The sequence below is a fragment of the Symphalangus syndactylus genome, chromosome 6 (assembly GCF_028878055.3).
Source record: "Symphalangus syndactylus isolate Jambi chromosome 6, NHGRI_mSymSyn1-v2.1_pri, whole genome shotgun sequence".
Lineage (NCBI taxonomy): Eukaryota > Metazoa > Chordata > Mammalia > Primates > Hylobatidae > Symphalangus > Symphalangus syndactylus.
Window position 1 is genome coordinate 130,641,631 of NC_072428.2, and position 18,633 is coordinate 130,660,263.

Genomic DNA, 18,633 nt, shown 5'->3' on the forward strand with positions numbered 1-18,633 from the left:
TAATTGCTCCAGACTGACATTGCTAGATTTTATATATATATAATTTTACAGTTCCTTCCAGGCTTATCTCTGAACACACTGTTTTTTGTTTTTTTAAAGGGGCTTAGAATTCTAAAATGTCAAGTCATTAATTACACAACAAATAGCTCTCAGAAAAAGGGTCAAGAATTTAAAACAGATATAAAGTGTTTTCCCACAAGTAGGAAGAGGAAATAAACAAGATCAGGTCCCAAGGGCAGTTCTCACAGGACTGGCTGTGGACCTGTGGCATTTGGAGGAGGACCAAGAGAAGCAGGCTATGCCTGAGGGGAGAGGAGCAGAGCCCTCAGGAGGACCCCGCAGCTCCTGTAGAATCCTGCTGGGCCTCCCTGCCCACTGCTGTCTTTCTTCTGCTGCCATTTTTGGAATCCAGCAAAGGTAATCTGGAAACACCAGCCTGGTGAAGCCAGCACAGCCTTAAGGGCTAGGAGCCCAGCAAGACATCAACTAGTGGTCTGAGGCCTGGCCTCTTGGACCGCTGCTTCTGATAACAGAGCACCGTTCTTTTTTTTTTTCTTTTTTTTTTGAGACAAGTTTCGCTCCTGTTACCCAGGCTGGAGTGCAATGGCGTGATCTTGGCTCACCGCAACTCCGCCTCCCAGGTTCAAGCGATTCTGCCTCAGCATCCCGAGTAGCTGGGATTACAGGCATATGCCACCACACCCAGCTATTTTTATATTTTTTAGTAGATGCGGGGTTTCTCCATGTTGGTCAGGCTGGTCTTGAACTCCCGACCTCAAGAGATCCGCCCCTCTCGGCCTCCCCAAGTGCTAGGATTACAGGCATGAGCCATCGCACTCGGCCTCTCCTTAAATCTTAAAGCAAGAAGTGATTTAAATATAAAATGGGCTGGGTACAGTGGCCCACACCTGTAATCTTAGCACTTTGGGAGGCTGAGGCAGGAGGATGACTTGAGCCCAGGAGTTCAAGACCAGCCTAGGCAACATTGCAAGAACCCATCTCTACAAAAAATAAAAAATAAAAAAATTGGCCAGGTGTGGTGGTGCACGTCTGTAGCCCCAGCTACGCAGGAGGCTTGGGTGGAGGATCATTTGAGCCTGGGAGGTTGAGGCTGCAGTGAGCTTTGATTGCATCACTGCACTCCAGCCTACACAACAGAGCGAGACCCTGTCTCAAAATAAATACATACATAAATATAAAATGAAATGTGGAAGTGTTGGTCAGCTGATGGATTTTAAAAAGTGGTCTATCCACACAGTGGAATTCAGCCACATGAAGGAATGAAGCACTATTACATGCTACAACATTGGTGAACCAAAGAAACCTACTACATGAAAGAAGCCAGACACAAAAGGCCACATATTGTATGATTCCATTTACATAAAATGTACAGAATGGGCAAATTCACAGAGACGGACGGTAGATTAGTGGTTGCCGGGGGCGGAGAGGAGGGAGAAATTGTGCCTCATTGCTATTAATAGGTGAGGGTTTCTTTTGGAATGATAGAAATGTCCTAAAATTTCATAGCGGTGATAGTTGCACAATGCGGTGAATACACCACAAGCCACTGAACTGTACGGTTTAAGATAGTGAATGTTGGCTGGGCGTGGTGGCTCACATCTGTAATTCCAGTACTTTGGGAGGCAGAGGCAGGTGGATCACCTGAGGTCAGGAGTTCGAGATCAGCCTGACCAACATGGTGAAACCCTGTCTCTACTAAAAATACAAAAAATTAGCTGGGTGTTGTGGCACATGCCTGTAATCCCAGCTACTTGGGAAGCTGAGGCAAGACAATCCCTTGAACCCGGGAGGCGGAGATTGCCATGAGCCAAGATTGTCCCATTGCACTCCAGCCTAGATGACAGAGCAAAACTCCATCTCAAGAAAAAAAAAAGGAAAAAAAAAAAAAGATGGTGAATGTTATGTGCATTCCATCTCAGTGGAAATAAATTGTGTAAGTACAGTGTATATTCCGTGAAAAAAATAAGATATATGTGCAGGGGAAGAGGTGGAGGAATAAAATCCACACAATTATAATTTCCAGTGCCCTTTACTGATCTAAACTTGATTATGTTAGCTCTGAAGCATAAGTGAATATGTATTATATATAACTTGACACCAAAAGGATCATATTTGTTATACTAATTTTTTTTTTTTTGAGACAGAGTCTAGCTCTGTTGCCCAATCTGGAGTGCAATGGTGCAATCTCGGCTCACTGCAACCTCCACCTCGTGGGTTCAAGCGATTCTCCTGCCTCAGCCTCCCAAGTTGCTGGAATTATGGTCACGTACCACCACACCCAGCTAATTTTTGTATTTTTGGTAGAGATAGGATTTCTCCATATTGGCCAGGCTGGTCTCGAACTCCTGACCTCAAGTGATTGGCCCACCTCGGCCTCCCAAAGTACTGGGATTACAGGCATGAGCCACTGCGTCCAGCCCTGTTACACTAAATTTAAAAATAAGGTTTAGGGCCGGGCGCGGCGGCTCACACCTATAATCCCAGCACTTTGGGAGACTGAGGCGGGTGGATCACCTGAGGTCGGGAGTTTGAGACCACCCTTACTAACATGGAGAAACGCTGTCTCTACTAAAAATACAAAATTAGCCGGGCATGGTGGTGCATGCCTGTAATCCCGGCTACTCGGGAGGCTGAGGCAGGAGAATGGCTTGAACCCAGGAGGCAGAGGTTGCAGTGAGCCAATATCAAGCCATTGCACTCCAGCCTGGGCAACAAGAGCGAAACTCTGCCTCAAAAAAAAAAAAAGGTTTAGCTGAGTACAGTGATGCAAGCCTGTAGTCCCTGCTACTGGAGGAGCTGAAGCAGGAGGACTGCTTGAGACCAGGAGTTTGAGGCTGCAGTGAGCTATAATCGCACCTGAGAATAGCCACTGCAGGCTGAGAGCAGTGGCTCACGCCTGTAATCCTAGCACTTTGGGAGGCCAAGGCAGGCAGATCACTTGAGGTCAGGAGTTCGAGACCAGCCTGGCTAACATGGTGAAACCCCATCTCTACTAAAAATAGAAAAATTAGCCGAGCGTGGTGGTGTGCACCTGTAGTCCCAGCTACTTGGGAGGCTGAGGCAGGAGAATCACTTGAACCCAGGAGGCAGAGGTTGCAGGAAGCCGAGATCACACCCTTGCACTCAAGCCTGGGTAACAGAGTGAGACTCCGTCTCAAAAAAAAAAAAAAAAAAAAAAAAAGCTACTGCACTCTATCCTGGGCAACACAGCAAGACCCCATCTCCTAAAAAATAGGCTACTCTGCCTATGAGGTAGCCCTGCTTTGCCTATGGAGCAGCCACCCTTACAAAAAAACAAAAACAAACAAACAAAAAAACCCCCACAGCTTAGATTGTGAAACAAAAATAAAATCTCAGGACCTCCAACTCACTATGCCAAAAGGAAAATAACAGCTTGGGAACTGAGTCACACACAAAGAAACTGCCTTCCTTTTGTTCCCAGACAGCTGTAATTTCACATGCTAACTTTATCTGGTGTCAAATGCAGACCAACTGAGAGCTGGATGAATGCACTACTGACTTTTCCCCATTCCCTTCTTTTCCCATGGAAAACGTGGATTCACTGAGCACCAATCAGAGCCTCATCAGAATGTGACCACTTGCCTCATCACCTACCCTTCTCCCCTTTTTTCTTTTCCTCCTTCCCCTCCTGCTCACTGTTTCCCTTTTAAACGCTGAAATCCTCAAAGCCTCTTTGGAAAAAGCACAGGAAACACAGATCTTTTTTATTTTTTTATTTTTTATTTTTTTGAGACAGAATCGCTGTCACCCAGGCTGGAGTGCAGTGGCGCGATCTTGGCTCACTGCAACCTCCACCTCCTGGGCTCAAGTGATTCTTGTAACTCAGCCTCCTGAGCAGCTGGAACTAACAGGCGTGCACCAAGACATCCAGCTAATTTTTGTATTTTTAGTAGAGATGGGGTTTTGCCACCTTGCCTAGGCTGGTCTCAAACTCCTGGCCTCAAGTGATCCACCTGCCTTGGCCTTCCAAAGTGCTGGAATTACAGGTGTGAGCCACCGCGCCTGGCCAAGAGACAAATCTTACTGTGACTTGTGTTTCTTTTTCCCAGGGGTATCCTCAACCTTGGCAAAATAAACCTCTAAATTGATTGAGCTGCCTCAGTCATTTTTTGGTTTACAGAATTGTAAATGATTACATATTAATAAAATTACATTTTAAATAGTTTTGTGTTGCAGGTAAGGCCATAGGCTATTCAGCTTTAATGATTCCAGTACCTGTTAGTTTTATCAGCTTATGAAGAGCAGGCAAAAAATAGAGAAGAAACCATAATAATTACAGTAGAACAAAAATAGTTGTTTTCTTGTCTGAGCATTCTTAGCAAACATATCTAGAAGTTATTTGTTTCCAAAAACAACTTGAGAAATAAAAGCACACAATCATGTAATACAACTCTTGCTATGTCTAACTACATAGTGCAGCTCATTTTGGAGTCTCGATGCTTCATTTTCCCCATTTTCTTTAAACAAAAAAAAATTTTTTTTGAGATAGGGTCTGTTGCCCAGGATGGAGTGCAGTGGTGCAATCACAGGTCCCTCCTGCCTCGACCTCCCTGGGCTCAGGTGATCTTCCTGCCTCAGCTCCCTACCGCCTCAGGTATCTGGGACTACAGGTGTGCACCACCACGCCTGGCTAATTTCCATATTTTTTGTCGGGACAGGGTTTCACCATGTTGCCCAGGCTGGTCTTGAACTCCTGGCCTCAAGCACTCCTCCCACTTTGCCCTTCCAAAGTGCTGGGATTACAGGCGTGAGCCACTGCACCTAGCCAATGAAAAGGTTTTAAAAAAATTAAAATGGGTTGCTCTAGGCCTATACATAACTTTATTTATTTATCTGATTCATTATATTTTCAAAAACAAACCAATATTTTTGCATTTGGAAGAAGACAGAGGAATCTGAAGCAGATGAGGAATAAGAGAAGCCAAAGGCTGTGTGCTGCCTCAGAACAACACCTGGGGACATATTTGGCAAAACTGCGGCCTGCATCCTTCTTGGACCAAATGCTTAAACTGCGCCTGCACAAAAGCACTGCACATCAAGTCCTTAGAGCACGACACCAGGCAGATGGAGGCAGTACCAAAGGCACAACTTCTCTGCTAACAACCAAAGTCTGCCCATTTCTAGGAGTTCTGCTTTTTTTTTTTTTTTTTTCTTTTTTGAGATGGAGTCTCGCTCTGTCACCCAGGCCGGAGTGCAGTGGCACAATCTTGGCTGACTGCAGTCTCGACCTTCCTGGTTCAAGCATTCTTCCTGCCTCAGCCCCTCAGCTACCTGTGACTGAGGCAAGAGCGCACCACCCTGTCCGGCTATTTTTTTTTTTTTTTTGTATTTTTTTGTAGAGATGGGGTTTTGGGGTTTTGCCATGTTGGCCAGGCTGGTCTTGAACTCCTGAGCTCAAGTGATCCACACACCTTGGTCTCCCAAAGTGCTAGGATTACAGGTGTGAGCCACTGAACCCGGGCCTACATATCATTTTTCTTATGCTTAATGCGTCCACCAACAAATAACTGGATAAACAAAAGTGGTCTACACATATAATGGAACAGTATTCAGCCATAAAAAGGAATCAAGTTGAGATACACGTTACAACATGGATGAACCCTGAAAACATTATGCTAAGTGAGAGAAGCCACCGACAAGAGATCACACATTGTGTAATTCAATTCTCAAGAAATTTCAGAATAGGCCAATCTTGGCCGGGCGTGGTGGCTCGCGCCTGTAATCCCAGCACTTTGGGAGGCTGAGGTGGGCAGATCACCTGAGCTCAGGAGTTCAAGACCAGCCTGGCCAACATGGTGAAACCCCATCTCTACTAAAAATATAAAAATTAGCCAGATGTGGTGGTGGGCGCCTGTAATCTAAGCTAGAGGCTGAGGCAGGAGAATCACTTGAACCCAGGAGGTGGAGGTTGCAGTGAGCTGAGATCACACCACTGTACTCCAGCCTGGGCGACAGAGTGAGACTCCATCACATACACACAAAGAAAGAATAGGCCAATCCACAGAGACAAAAAGTAGATTAGTGGTTGCCAGGGGCTAAGTGAGGCGGGGAAGTGAGAAGTGACTGCTAATAGGTATGGATTTTGGGGGGCAGGATGATGGAAATGTTCTAAAATTACAGAGTGGTGGTTGTTACACAACACAGTCAGTATACTAGAAACCACTAAATTATATGCTTTAAGAGAGTCAATTTTATGGTATGTGAATTATATCCCAATAAAGCCATTATTTTAAAAAAAGAATCAGCAGGGACAATTACTAAAAGTGAGGAGTCCTGGACCCACCCTAGACCAAACAAAGCCGACTGCCAGAGTAGGATGTAGGAATTTATATTTGTAAATTTCCCAAAGAGTTCACAGGCATAGTAATAAGAGTTGCTGGTCTAGAGTTGAATCATGGGGGTTATTTTCATGTCACTTGCATTGTCAGTCAGCATCAGAAATACTCTATTTTGCCCTCTCCTTTGTAAGGCAGTATTTATTTTTTTGAGACAAAGTCTTGCTCTGTCGCCCAGGCTGGAGTGCAGTGGCACCATCTCAGCTCACTGCAACCTCTGCCACCCGGGTTCAAGCGATTCTTGTGCCTCAGACTCCTGAGTAGCTGGGACTCCTGGTGTGTGCCACCTCGTCCGGCTAATTTTTGTAGTTTTAGTAGAGATGGGGTTTCACCATGTTGGCCAGGACTGTCTCGAACTCCCGACCTCAGGTGATCCGCCTGCCTTGGCCTCCCTAAATGCTGGGATTACAGGCGTGAGCCACTGTGCGCGGCCTGTAAGGCAGTATTTTACTCCAGTAAATACTTCTGTTTCAGAGCATCTTGGGAATCTGATACAGGTGTTACCAGCACAAAGTGCGTGCACCTTTTCCTGGAACCCAGATGCTGATGCTCGGAGATGCTGCTCTGCTGATTCTTCCCTCCATGGCCTTCAATATCAAGGCTCCCCCGTACTCTAAAGGAGGCCTCAGGACGAGGAGCATCACCGGAGTAATTTCAGGAATTTCTGTCCTTATAAATACTCAGTCATTGACAATAATACTTTCTTTTAACATCTTGAAGGCTGGTGCAGTGGCTCACACCTGTAATCCCAGCACTTTGGGAGGCCGAGGCGGGTGGATCACTTGAGTTCGAGACCATCCTGGCCAACATGGTGAAACCGTCTCTACAAAAATACAAACATTATCTGGGCGTCGTGGTGGGCACCTGTAATCCCAGCTGCTCGGGAGGCTGAGGGAGGAGAACCGCTTGAACCTGGGAGGCAGAGGTTGCAGTGAGCCGAGATCGCACCACCGCACTCCGGCCTGGGCAACAGAGTGAGACCCTGTCTCAAAACAACAACAACAAAAACAACTTGATCAGTATTTTCCTGACCAACACCTGTCAGTTTGTCTGACAAATGAAGCCACTGGGAATCTGTGGCTCGGGCAGCCTGACTGGACTGACCACACTGTGTGATGTGCTGGATGCCACAGGCAGCTAAAAGATGCATATCATTCTCACTTTCATAAACCCGGGAAGGATTTTTTCACATCTGCAGAACATTCTAACATACAGAGATGCATTTGGCTAGCTTAGTAGTTTAGAAACACACTTTGGACTTGGCAATATTTGCAAATCATGCTTTTTTACCATTCTCTAGAGGGTGAAAATAGAAGAAGTGCAATTTAGTGGCCATCTTGGATAGGAACACTAAATTACAGTGTGTAGAAAGTCTCAGTGGCATCAGTCCTCCAGAGTTAATGCTCATTAACTGCCAGGGTCACCTCTCTGATCAAGGCTAGTATGAGTTTGCCACAAATCTTTAAAGCATGAGTTATAAAAGTTATGAAATATGCTAATACAGGTAAAATATGGTTTAATAGTCTGAATTCAGATAAATGTATTTTTTGAATAAAAAAGTACACTTCCTTTTGTTTCTTTTGTGTATTACAGATCACCAAACAGGGAGGAGTCAGGTTCCAACTTATTTCAACTTTCAAATACGTAAACTTGGTCTTCCTTCTCTCTGTTCTCAGGTAGGCCGGAAACCCAGCTGAGAAACCCTTTTTGTTTCTCATCTCTACAGAAATCAATGTTAGTGTTCCCACCAATTTTTTGTGATGAAGAAATTGAGCCTCAGGGAGTTAGGTCACATGTTTAAGTTCATAAAATAACTCACAAGTAACGGGTCTAAGTTTTGAATCCAAGTCTAGTGCTCCTTCGACAATATTCTCGTGGTCTCATATCTAATATAGACTAGAACTAGACTCTAGCTCATCATTACGAATGTCTGTCCTGCTCACTTCTTCAAGATCAGCAACTGTTTTGTACTTCTACACCATGCCACACTTCAGAAACGTTTGTTAATTAAATGTGATGGGAGAAAGTTTTTTGGTGTGTTTGGATCTGTTTTTTTATGGTTGTATGATTATATATATATATATATTTTCTTTTTTTGAGACGGAGTCTTGCTCTGTCGCTTAGGCTGGAGTGCAGTGGCGCAATCTCACTGCAAGCTCCGCCTCCTGGATTCACGCCATTCTCCTGCCTCAGCCTCCAGAGTAGCTGGGACTACAGGCACCCACCACTACGCCCAGCCAATTTTTTGTATTTTTAGTAGAGACGGGTTTTCACCATGTTGGCCAGGATGGTCTCGATCTCCTGACCTTGTGATCTGCCCGCCTCGGCCTCCCAAAGTGCTGGGATTACAGGCGTGAGCCACCACACCCAGCCTGATTATATATTTCTATACTTTGGGAATATATCCTAACACAATCCTAAGGATGTAAAAAGTGTTTGCATAAATATTCATAGCTGTTACTTATAATACTGAAAAGTTAAAAGCTACTCAAAAGTTAAGCAATGTAATGGTAATGTAAACTATAATTTAGCTATTCAGTGGAATATCGGTATTCAATGGAATATTATAACGTAAATTAAATTATGTTTAAGAAGACTACGATTCTATAGAGACAGAAAGTAGGCTGGTGATTGCCGAGGTTAGGAGTGGGTGGGTGGGAGGAATAAGGAGTGACTGCTAACAGGTTTGCATTTCTTTCCAGGGTGACGAAAGTGTTCTAAAATTGATGGTGGTGATGGGTTGCACAACTCCACGAATACACTAAAAACTCTGCACTTTTTTTTTTTTTTTTCTGAGATAGAGTCTCACTCACTCTGTTGCCCAGGTTGGAGTGCAGTGGTGCAATCTCGGCTCACTGCAACCTCCACCTCCTGGGTTCGAGAGATTCTCCTGCCTCAGCCTCCCAACTAGCTGGGATTGCAAGGGTGCACCACCATGCCCAGCTAATTTTTGTATTTTTAGTAGAATGGGGTTTTGCCATGTTGGCCAGGCTGCTCTTGAACTCCTGACCTCAAGTGATCTGCCTGCCTCGGCCTCCCAAAGTGCTAGGATTACAGGTGTGAGCCACTGCACCTGGCCAAAACTGTACATTTTAAATGTGTACACATTAAACTCTACACTTTAAATGGGTGAATTGTATGGCATGTGAATTATGTCTCAATCAAGTATCTCAATCAAGCTATTATTTAAAAAGAAAATTTTAGGCTGGGTGCAGTGACTCACGCCTGTAACCCCAGCACTTTGGAAGGCCAAGGCTGGTGGATCACCTGAGGTCAGGAGTTCAAAACCAGCCTGGCCGACATAGTGAAACCCCGTCTCTACTAAAAATACCAAAAATATTAGGCAGGCATGGTGGCCGGCGCCTGTAGTCCCAACTACTCAGGAGGCTGAGGCAGGAGAATCGCTTGAATCCAGGAGGTGGAGTTTGCATCGAGACAAGATTGCGACACTGCACTCCAGCCTGAGCGACAGAGCAAGGCTCTGTCTCAAAAAAATAAAAAAAGAAAATTTTAAACTGAAGCTAAAAAGAAAAAAGAAGACTATTATTAAATGGAAAAAACGTTCATGTTGTAATGTTAGCCAAAAGAAACAGAATCCAAAAGCTTGTGTCCAAAATGAATGAAACAATGTTTAAAAGGGGCGGGGGAGGAGGAATTTATTACTATTCAAAACTGCACACAAAAGAAAATGACTGGAAGTAAATTTAATGACGGAGTAATAGTAGTTGCCATTGAGTAAGAAACTTCTATTTTTTTTTCCATTCTCTAACATCTATATTTTTAACAACAACCCCCCCCGCCAGATTTCCAAATTTTCTATTATAAGCATGTATTATAACTGCTATTGCAAATACAGCAGGGGAGAGGGGGAATATAAATGCTGCTGTTGTCTGTGGGTGTCTGGGTCTGCCCTGCGGCGCCCAGCAAGCCCCACAGCTGCCTTGCAGCCACGACCACAGCTGCAGGGCATACAACTCAGGTGAGTTCATCACTCTGCACCTGTTTTGCTTTGCCATCATATCTCCTGAAGGGAAGGCTAAGTGATACTTTATTCTCATTAGTTCCTTTCCCTTAGAGATGACCAAGATTTAGATCCTGTTCTACAGTAACCACATCCCAGTACAGATGTTTCAATGGGTCCAAAGAGTGATTACGTGGAAACCAACGGCTAAAGGGAAATACAATCATCCCTTGGTATCCTCCGGGGTTGGTTCCAGGATGTCACTCAGATACCAACATTCATGGATGCTCAAGTCCCATAAAAATGGCATAGTATTTGGATAGAACCTATGCACATCCTCCCTTATACTTAATTAAAAAACTGTTTTTAAGAGACAAGGTCTCGCTCTGTTGCCAGGCTGGAGTACAGTGGTGGCATCATGGCTCACTGCAGCCTCAACCTCCTAGGCTCAAGTGATCCTCCCACCTCAGCCTCCTGAGTAGCTGGGACTACACGTGTGAGCCACTAGGCTCAGCTAATTAAAAAAAAATTCTTTTTGTAGAGACAGGGTCTTGCTATGTTGCCCAGACTGGTCTTGAACTCCTGGCCTCAAGCAACCCTCCCACCTCAGCCTCCCAAAGTGCTAGGATTACAGATGTGAGCCACCACCAGGCCTGGCCCTTCCACATACTTTAAATCATTTCTAGATTACTTATAATACCTAATACAACCTAAATGCTATGTAAATAGTTGTTATACTGTGTTTTTTAAGAAATAATGACAAAAGAAAAATAGTCTGTACATGTTCGGTACAAATGCAAACACCCTAGGCATAACTACATTGTACACATCTGCAACGTAACACATTCTGGAATGTTTTTTTTTCTGAGTATTTTCAGTCTGTGGTTGATTGAATCCTCGGATGCGGAACTCAGATACAAAGGGCCTGTTATAGTCACGTAATTCAGTCTTGCAACTAATAGTTGTGCCTGCTTCTCTCAGGGAACAGAGTGAAACCTGGGAGAAGTGTAAAATAGATTAATTTGCCCTCTGACAGTTTCCATTCTCATACAGGAAATAAGATGCACATGAATGTCTCCAATACAAAACACAGTCTGATAAGCAAAACAGGTGAAAGTGAACGCCATTTGTAGAAGAGCTGCCCTGAGTTGGGCTTGAAGATTGGGCTGAATTTCGTTTGGGGTACGCGGCTGGAAGGCACAGATATTTGCAAAATCTCAGAATGACTAATATTTAAGGAAGCACCAACCACTGAATGAAAAGCAACACTGGTTCCATAAGGAGGAGACGCCCAAATGATTTTTAGGATTTCTTTGCAGGAGTCAAGCAACACACAAACCAAGGCAGAATCTGTGAACACAACTTGTGTAGACTTTCTGAAAGCTGTTGCCAAGATGATACCAGAAGCATAACGACCTTTAAATTTTTAAATTTTGGGCCAGGTACAGTGGCTCATGCCTGTGATCCCAGGTCTTTGGGAGGCTGAGATGGACAGATCACTTGAAGCCAGGAGTTCGAGACCAGCCTGGCCAACATGGTGAAACCATCTCTACTAAAAACACAAAAATTAGCCAGGCGTGGTGGCATATGCTACTCAGGAGGCTGAGGCAAGAGAATTGCTTGAACCCAGGAGGCGGAGGTTGCAGTGAGTGAAGATTGCGCCACTGCACTCCAGCCTGGGCGACAGAGCAAGACTCCATCTCAAAAAAAAATTAATTTTGAAATAATTTCAAGTTTACAGAACAGTTGCAAGAATAGTACAGAAAATTTATATACTCTTTATCCAAAATCACCAAGTTTTCACATCCCCTCCTTCTCAGACTGTTAAAATGCTCTTTCGGAGGCTCAGCTTAAATGAGTGCTATCCAGCCATCAGGAGCCTTCAGTGCTCATGAGTATAAAAGAACAGACTTTTACAACACCAGTGTACTGAAGTAAGCATGCCCAGGTCCAAGAGACAATTCAACCCCCATCCCAGCCCCAACCGTCCACCAACCCTCCAGGAGGACACTGAATACTTTTTCCTTCTTCTTTTTCTTCTTATTTTTATGTGGAGATGGGGTCTTGCTATGTTGCCCAGGCTGGTCTAGAACTTCTGGACTTAAGGGATCTGCCCGCCTTGGTCTTCCAAAGTGCTGGGATTACAGGTGTGAGCCATCATGCCAGGCCCCTATCATCATTTCAGACGCGAATCTGTATCTATATGGCTGGAGCTGAGTAAACTTTGGCTGCTAAGTAAACTAAAGCCCCCATTAGGTTTGCCTCTAGCCCGGCCCAGGAAGTTTGGTGTGAACTGATCATTCTCTGCATTATGGAGGTCACAAGAGCAGCCCTCAAGAAGTCCCTCTCCGGCTGGGTGCGGTGGCTCATGCCTGTAATCCCAGCACTTTGGGAGGCTGAGGCGGGCAGATTACCTCAACTCAGGAGTTCGAGACCAGTCTGGCCAAAATGGCAAAACCAAAATTAGCCAGGTGTGGTGGCGGGTGCCTACAATCCCAGCTACTCGGGAGGCTGATGCAGAAGGATTGCTTGAACCTGGGAGGCAGAGGTTGCAGTGAGCCAAGATCATGCCACCGCACTCCAGCCTGGGCGACAGAGTGAGGCTCTATCTCCAAAAAAAAAAAAAAAAGTCCCTTTCCCTCCCAGAGGAGACTCTCATGACACTGAAGGTGCTAGGAACATCTGAAGTCTTAGTAAGGCTGTTGTCAGGAGACCTAACCTTTCTGAGGACCTAAAGATCATATGGAGGGCTGGGTGCAGTGGCTCATGCCTGTAATCCCAACACTTTGGGAGGCCGAGGCGGGCGGATTATAAGGTCAGGAGTTCGAGACCAGCCTGGCCAACATGGTGAAACCCCGTCTCTACTAAAAATACAAAAATTAGCCAGGCATGGTGGCGGGTGCCTGTAATCTCAGCTACTCGGGAGGCTGAGGCAGGAGAATCACTTGCACCCGGGAGGCACAGGTTGCAGTGAGCCAAGATCACACCACTGCATTCCAGCCTGGGTGACAGAGCAAGACTCCGTCTAAAAAAAAAAAAAAAAAAAAAAAAAAAAAAAGAGCATATGGAAAGTGTCACAACAGGAAGATCTGCTGAACCCTTGAATTTAAATAGGCCACAGTATCAAAAGGTGTATAATTTTCTTCCTCGCTCGCTTCCTTCCTTCCAATAAAGGAAAAAACTCTGGCCTTATATTGACATGGACGAAGGAGAAATTTCTGTGGGAAATTAAAATAAATGGCAGGTATACCTTCTTCAGTTCTTGTTTGGATCTACAATCTAGCAGAAAGTCCATCTCACATCCCCATTTCCACCCCTAATGCCCCGGCAGGGCCATATGTGAGTAAAAAACATTTACGAGAGGCTGCAGAGTCCGGATGAGCAGAAGGAGGAGCTGAGCTGACAGGAGGAACGGGATGATCGAATCCTCTTCCCATCCCCCGGTCTATTTATGGAGTCATCTGCCTTCAGGAAATGCTGAGCCCCTTCTCCCAGGACCCTGATGGGAGTGACGCCTGTGCTGGCTGACCCAGCCTTCCACATCCTCCTCCTGGCCTCAGCAGCTCTCCCCTTGTGACCCAGTGGGTTACTGGGAACCCAGCCTGTAAATGACAGTGCTTCTCAGAGGTCCCAGTCTAGTGAGGAAATTCAAGGAGGAAAGGAAAAAAAAAAAAAAAAAAACTTAATGATACTGGAAAAGCGCCTGGCACAGAGAGGCTCCTCAACACCAACACAGGGAGGGGACAGGTGGGACGCCAGGGCTGCAGGTGACAACACTGTGGCCCAGGGGTTTTTTGGCTCACCTAGCCTGTCACCTGGCCACATGGTGGCAGAGGTAGAAGCAGAACCCAGGGCTCCTGTTACCCTGCCTGGGGCTCATTCACCTCCTCACCCTCCTTTCCATTGCCTCAGGGGACTCAGGTTTCCATAGAGAAGCTGTCACAGGAGAACCTGGATCTGTTAGTTAAATGTTCCATGTTCTTGAAGGCATTTCTTTTCCTTTTCCTTTTTTTTTTTTTCTTAGCTGAAGTGCCTCTTCTTCAGAAACCCAGAGAGATTTGTGAAGTTCGTGTTTCTGGTGATTTTTGTTTTTTGTTTTTAGAAGTGAGAAATGTTCTTTGTTATTATCAGGCTGTTGAGAGATTTTGTTTTTTTTTGTTTGTTTGTTTTGTTTTTTGTTTTTGTTTTTGCTTTTTGAGACAGCATCTCTCTCTGTTGCCGAGGCTGGAGTGCAGCTTCCACCTTAGGTCCAGCGATTTTCCTGCTTCTGCCTCCCAAGTAGCTGGAATGACAGGTGTGCACCACCACACCCAGCTTGGAGATTTTTTTAAAAAACAAAACACATTTGCCTTATAGCTACCAGATAACATTAGCCATAAGGCCGGGCACGGTGGCTTATCCCTGTAATCTCAGCACTTTGGGAGGCTGAGGCGAGCGGATCATCTGAGGTCAGGAGTTGGAGACCAGCCTGGCTAACATGGTGAAACCCTGTCTCTACTAAAAACACAAAAATTAGCTGGGCATGGTGGCGCATACCTGTAATCCAAGCTACTCAGGAGGCTGAGGCAGGAGAGTCACTTGAGCCCGGGACAGAGAGGTTGCCGTGAGCCGAGATCGCGCCACTGCATTCCAGCCTGGGCAACAGAACGATACTCCGTCTCAAAAAAGAGAAAAAAAAAAAAAAGATAAAAGATAAAAAAAGAATAGTCTGGGCGTGGTGGCTCATGCCTGTAATCCTGGCACTTTGGGAGGCTGAGGCAGGCAGATCACTTGAGGTCAGGAGTTTGAGACCAGCCTGGCCAACATGGTGAAACCCTGTCTCTATTAAAAATACAAAAAAATTAGCTGGACGTGGTGGCATGCGCCTGTAAACCCAGCTTCTCTGGACGCTGAGGCAAGAGAATCACTTCAATGCAGGAGGCAGCGTTTGCAGTGAGCCGAGATCATGCAATTGCACTCCAGCCTGTCAGACAGAGTGAGACTCCACCTCAAAAACAAAAAACAAAAAACAAACAAATAAAAAAACCAAAACAAAAAACAGCCATGGGCTCCTACTGAATGCTTTTTCTTCTTTTCTAAGAAAAGAAGAAAAAGTTGATGTTCTAACAAAATGTATATAACCTTGTGTTATGTCTTCTATGGTTGGCTTCAAATGTTATTTATACATTTTTATTGAAGGTTTCACATATTTATGTTTTGACACCTCAAATTAAGCTGCAATGATGAATGAACAGCTGATACTAATTGAGTACTTACTATTCCCTAAGCAAGATTTTACACAGGTCATTTAGTTTAATGCTCACAGTAAGCTTACTATTGCTTCCCCTTCTCAGATGTGGAAATTAAGGCCTGGAGGGATTAACTTTTCCCAAGGCTGCATGGGTGCTGAATGCGTCAGGGTGTCTGACCCCTCCAGGGTCCAGGTGCCTAACGCCTACACGTGCACCTTGACGGCACCATACGGGCCTTCCACTCCTCAATCCAGAGTAGGAACTTGGGAAATAGTTATGATTTGATTTTATTCAAAGTACCCAGCACCCAGTCTCCTCCCTTCCCCTTCTCCGTCCCCTGCATACCATGCATGCTGTGACACCGAGGCCCTGCCTGGTCAGCTCCTCCACTTCCAGAGGCAGCCCTCAGGCTGCCATTTTGTGGCTTCTTTTCCCTCTGAAGGCTTTCCTGCTGTTGGTTTTGATCTGACCTCACCGGATAGTAATCCTGAGAATGGGAGGAAGCACCACCCGGTGTGATCTGTCCTGGTCTCTGAGCACCTGGACAGCCCCAGAGCCTGTGCCTCCCAGGGCTGAAGGCTCACGCTGCACCACTGAACAGCCCACTTGAATGGAATGCACCCGAAGGTCACGTTCGTTTGCTTGCTTCCTGGCACAATATCTCCCTCTCCAGCTGTGCTACCCGCAGAATCCTCTTTCCCACCTCCTTTCTCCCTCTTGCCTTCCTGTCCTCCTCTTCCTTTCCTCCCCTCAGACTCTTCCCACCCTCTTTTGCTGGCTTCTGTTCTTTCTTTCCATGAGCAGAGAGTTTCCAGGCCTGGCTCCTGGCCAGCACATTTGGACAAAAGGCAGCAATCTTAGAGGGAGACGTCATCTCCCATCCCCTTGCTTGGGGCCAGCACAAGAGAATGGAGCTGAGGCTACTCCTGCAGCTGCTCCCGGGTTCTGAGAAAAAGCTTGAGAGAGGGTTTATCATTAGGATTAAAAGCAAAGGGTTTGGAATCAGACAGACCCAGGTTTAAATTCCAGTGAACTTGGAGAGTTGCAGGACCTTGATCAAGTTACTTTTCTAAGCCTTAGTTCTCGCCTCTGTAAAATGGTGATAATGGTAGCACTTTAAAAGACTGGTAAGGTTTAGATGAAATTGCACCTGTAAAACGTTCAGCATAATGCATAGCCCAGAAAAAGCGCTCAGCAAATGTCTTCCATTATTCTAAGGTGAACTTAACCCTGCGAAATAATACTAAGTAAAAATGCTCTAATATATTATTTTAAATATTTATTTATTTATTTTTAGTTTAGTTTAGTTTTTTGAGATGGACTCTTGCTCTGTCGCCCAGGTTGGAGTGCAGTGGCACAATCTCAGCTCACTGCAACCTCCACCTCCAGAGTTGAAGCAATTCTTGTGCCTCAGCCTCCTGAGTAGCTGGGACTACAGGCGCACACCACCATGCCTGGCTAATCTTTTTTGTATTTTTGGTAGAGACGGGGTTTCACCATGTTGGCCAGGCTGGTCTCGAACTCCGGGCCTCAAGTGACCTGCCTGCCTTGGCCTCCCTAAGTGCTGAGATTACAGGTATGAGTCACTGCACCTGACCTATTTTTATTTTTAATTTTTATTTTTTTTGAGATGGGGTCTTACTCTGTCACCCAGGATGAGTGCAGTGGTGCAATCACAGTTCACTGCAGCCTCAAACTCCCCAGCTCAAGCAGTCCTCCTGCCTCAGCCTCCCAATTAGCTGGGACCACAGGCGTGCACCGCCACAACTGGGTAATTTTTTTTTTGTAGAGACATAGAAACAGGGTCTTGATTTGTTGCCCAGGCTGGTCTCTAACTCCTGGGCTCATGCAGTCTTCCCACCTCAGCATCCCAAACTGCTGGGATTACAGGTGGAAGCACCATGCCCAGCATACATTAATTCTTTTTTTTTTTTTTTTTTTTTAGACAGAGTTTCGCTCTTGCCCTCCAGGCTGGAGTGGTTCAAGCAATTTTCCTGGCTCTGCCTCCCGAGTAGCTGCAACTACAGGCGTGCACCACCATGCCCAACTAATTTTTGTATTTTTAGTAGAGATGGGGTTTCACCACGTTGGCCAGGCTTGTCTCAAACTTGACCTTAAGTGATCTGACAGCTTCGGCCTCCCAAAGTGCTGGGATTACAGGTGTAAGCCACCGTGCCTGGCCAGCATACATTAATTCTTAATGAATTAGCAATAACAATACCATGTCCTCAACTCACCTGCAGGGCTGCTTACGCAGCTTCATTTGTTTGCAAGTGTGGGTAAGCTCTAAACTACTCTCCAACATATAAGTGCTGTTATAATCTATAAAAGCTGGTTTTGGAATTAGAAGGTGACCTGATCCCCTTCCCTTTGCAGCAGAAGTCAGGGTGCACAGTGACCTGTTAGTCCTCAGTTGCACTGGCTATGGTGCCAACTGTGAAACTGAGGTCACCCTCAGACCAGTGCAGCTTGCTCTGCCTGACCTGAGACCCTACTTCTGTTTGTTTCCTATCTGTGCCTGGTTTTGTACTCAGAAGTTGTGCAATGCCTGGAAACGTGTTCATTTTTATTTAGCTAACTTTCAAGATACGGGAAATCCCCTTTGGCCTTAAATTTCTTTTTTTCTTTTTTCTTTTTTTTTTTGAAGTGGAGTCTTGCTCTGTCACCAGGCTGGAGTGCAGTAATGCGATCTCAGCTCACGGCAACCTCTGCCTCCCAGGTTTAAGCAATTCTCCCGCCTCAGTCTCCCGAGTAGCTGGAACTACAGGCACGTGCCACCACGCCCGGCTAATATTTTTGTATTTTTAGTACGGACGGGGTTTCACCATGTTGGTCAGGCTGGTCTCGAACTCCTGACCTCAAATGATCCACCCGCCTCGTCCTCCCAAAGTACTGGGATTATAGGCATGAGCCACCGCACCTGGTCTATAATTTCATTTAGTTAATCTGAGCCAGCATTGATCGATTTAAAACTAATCAGTATGATTAATCAGCAAGCTGGAGACAGTTCTCTTTGAGGTGCTGTTGGGAATACACCAGTACAAAAAATGGTCCCTGCCCTCAA

At 45.5% G+C, this 18,633-nt stretch overlaps 1 protein-coding gene across 2 annotated transcripts in view; it reads right to left on the reverse strand.

Moving 5' to 3' along the window:
- DENND2A (DENN domain containing 2A) overlaps nucleotides 1-18,633 on the reverse strand; it is a 125,000-nt gene that overhangs the window by 94,184 nt on the left and 12,183 nt on the right. The gene's annotated exons all lie outside the window — the stretch shown is intronic.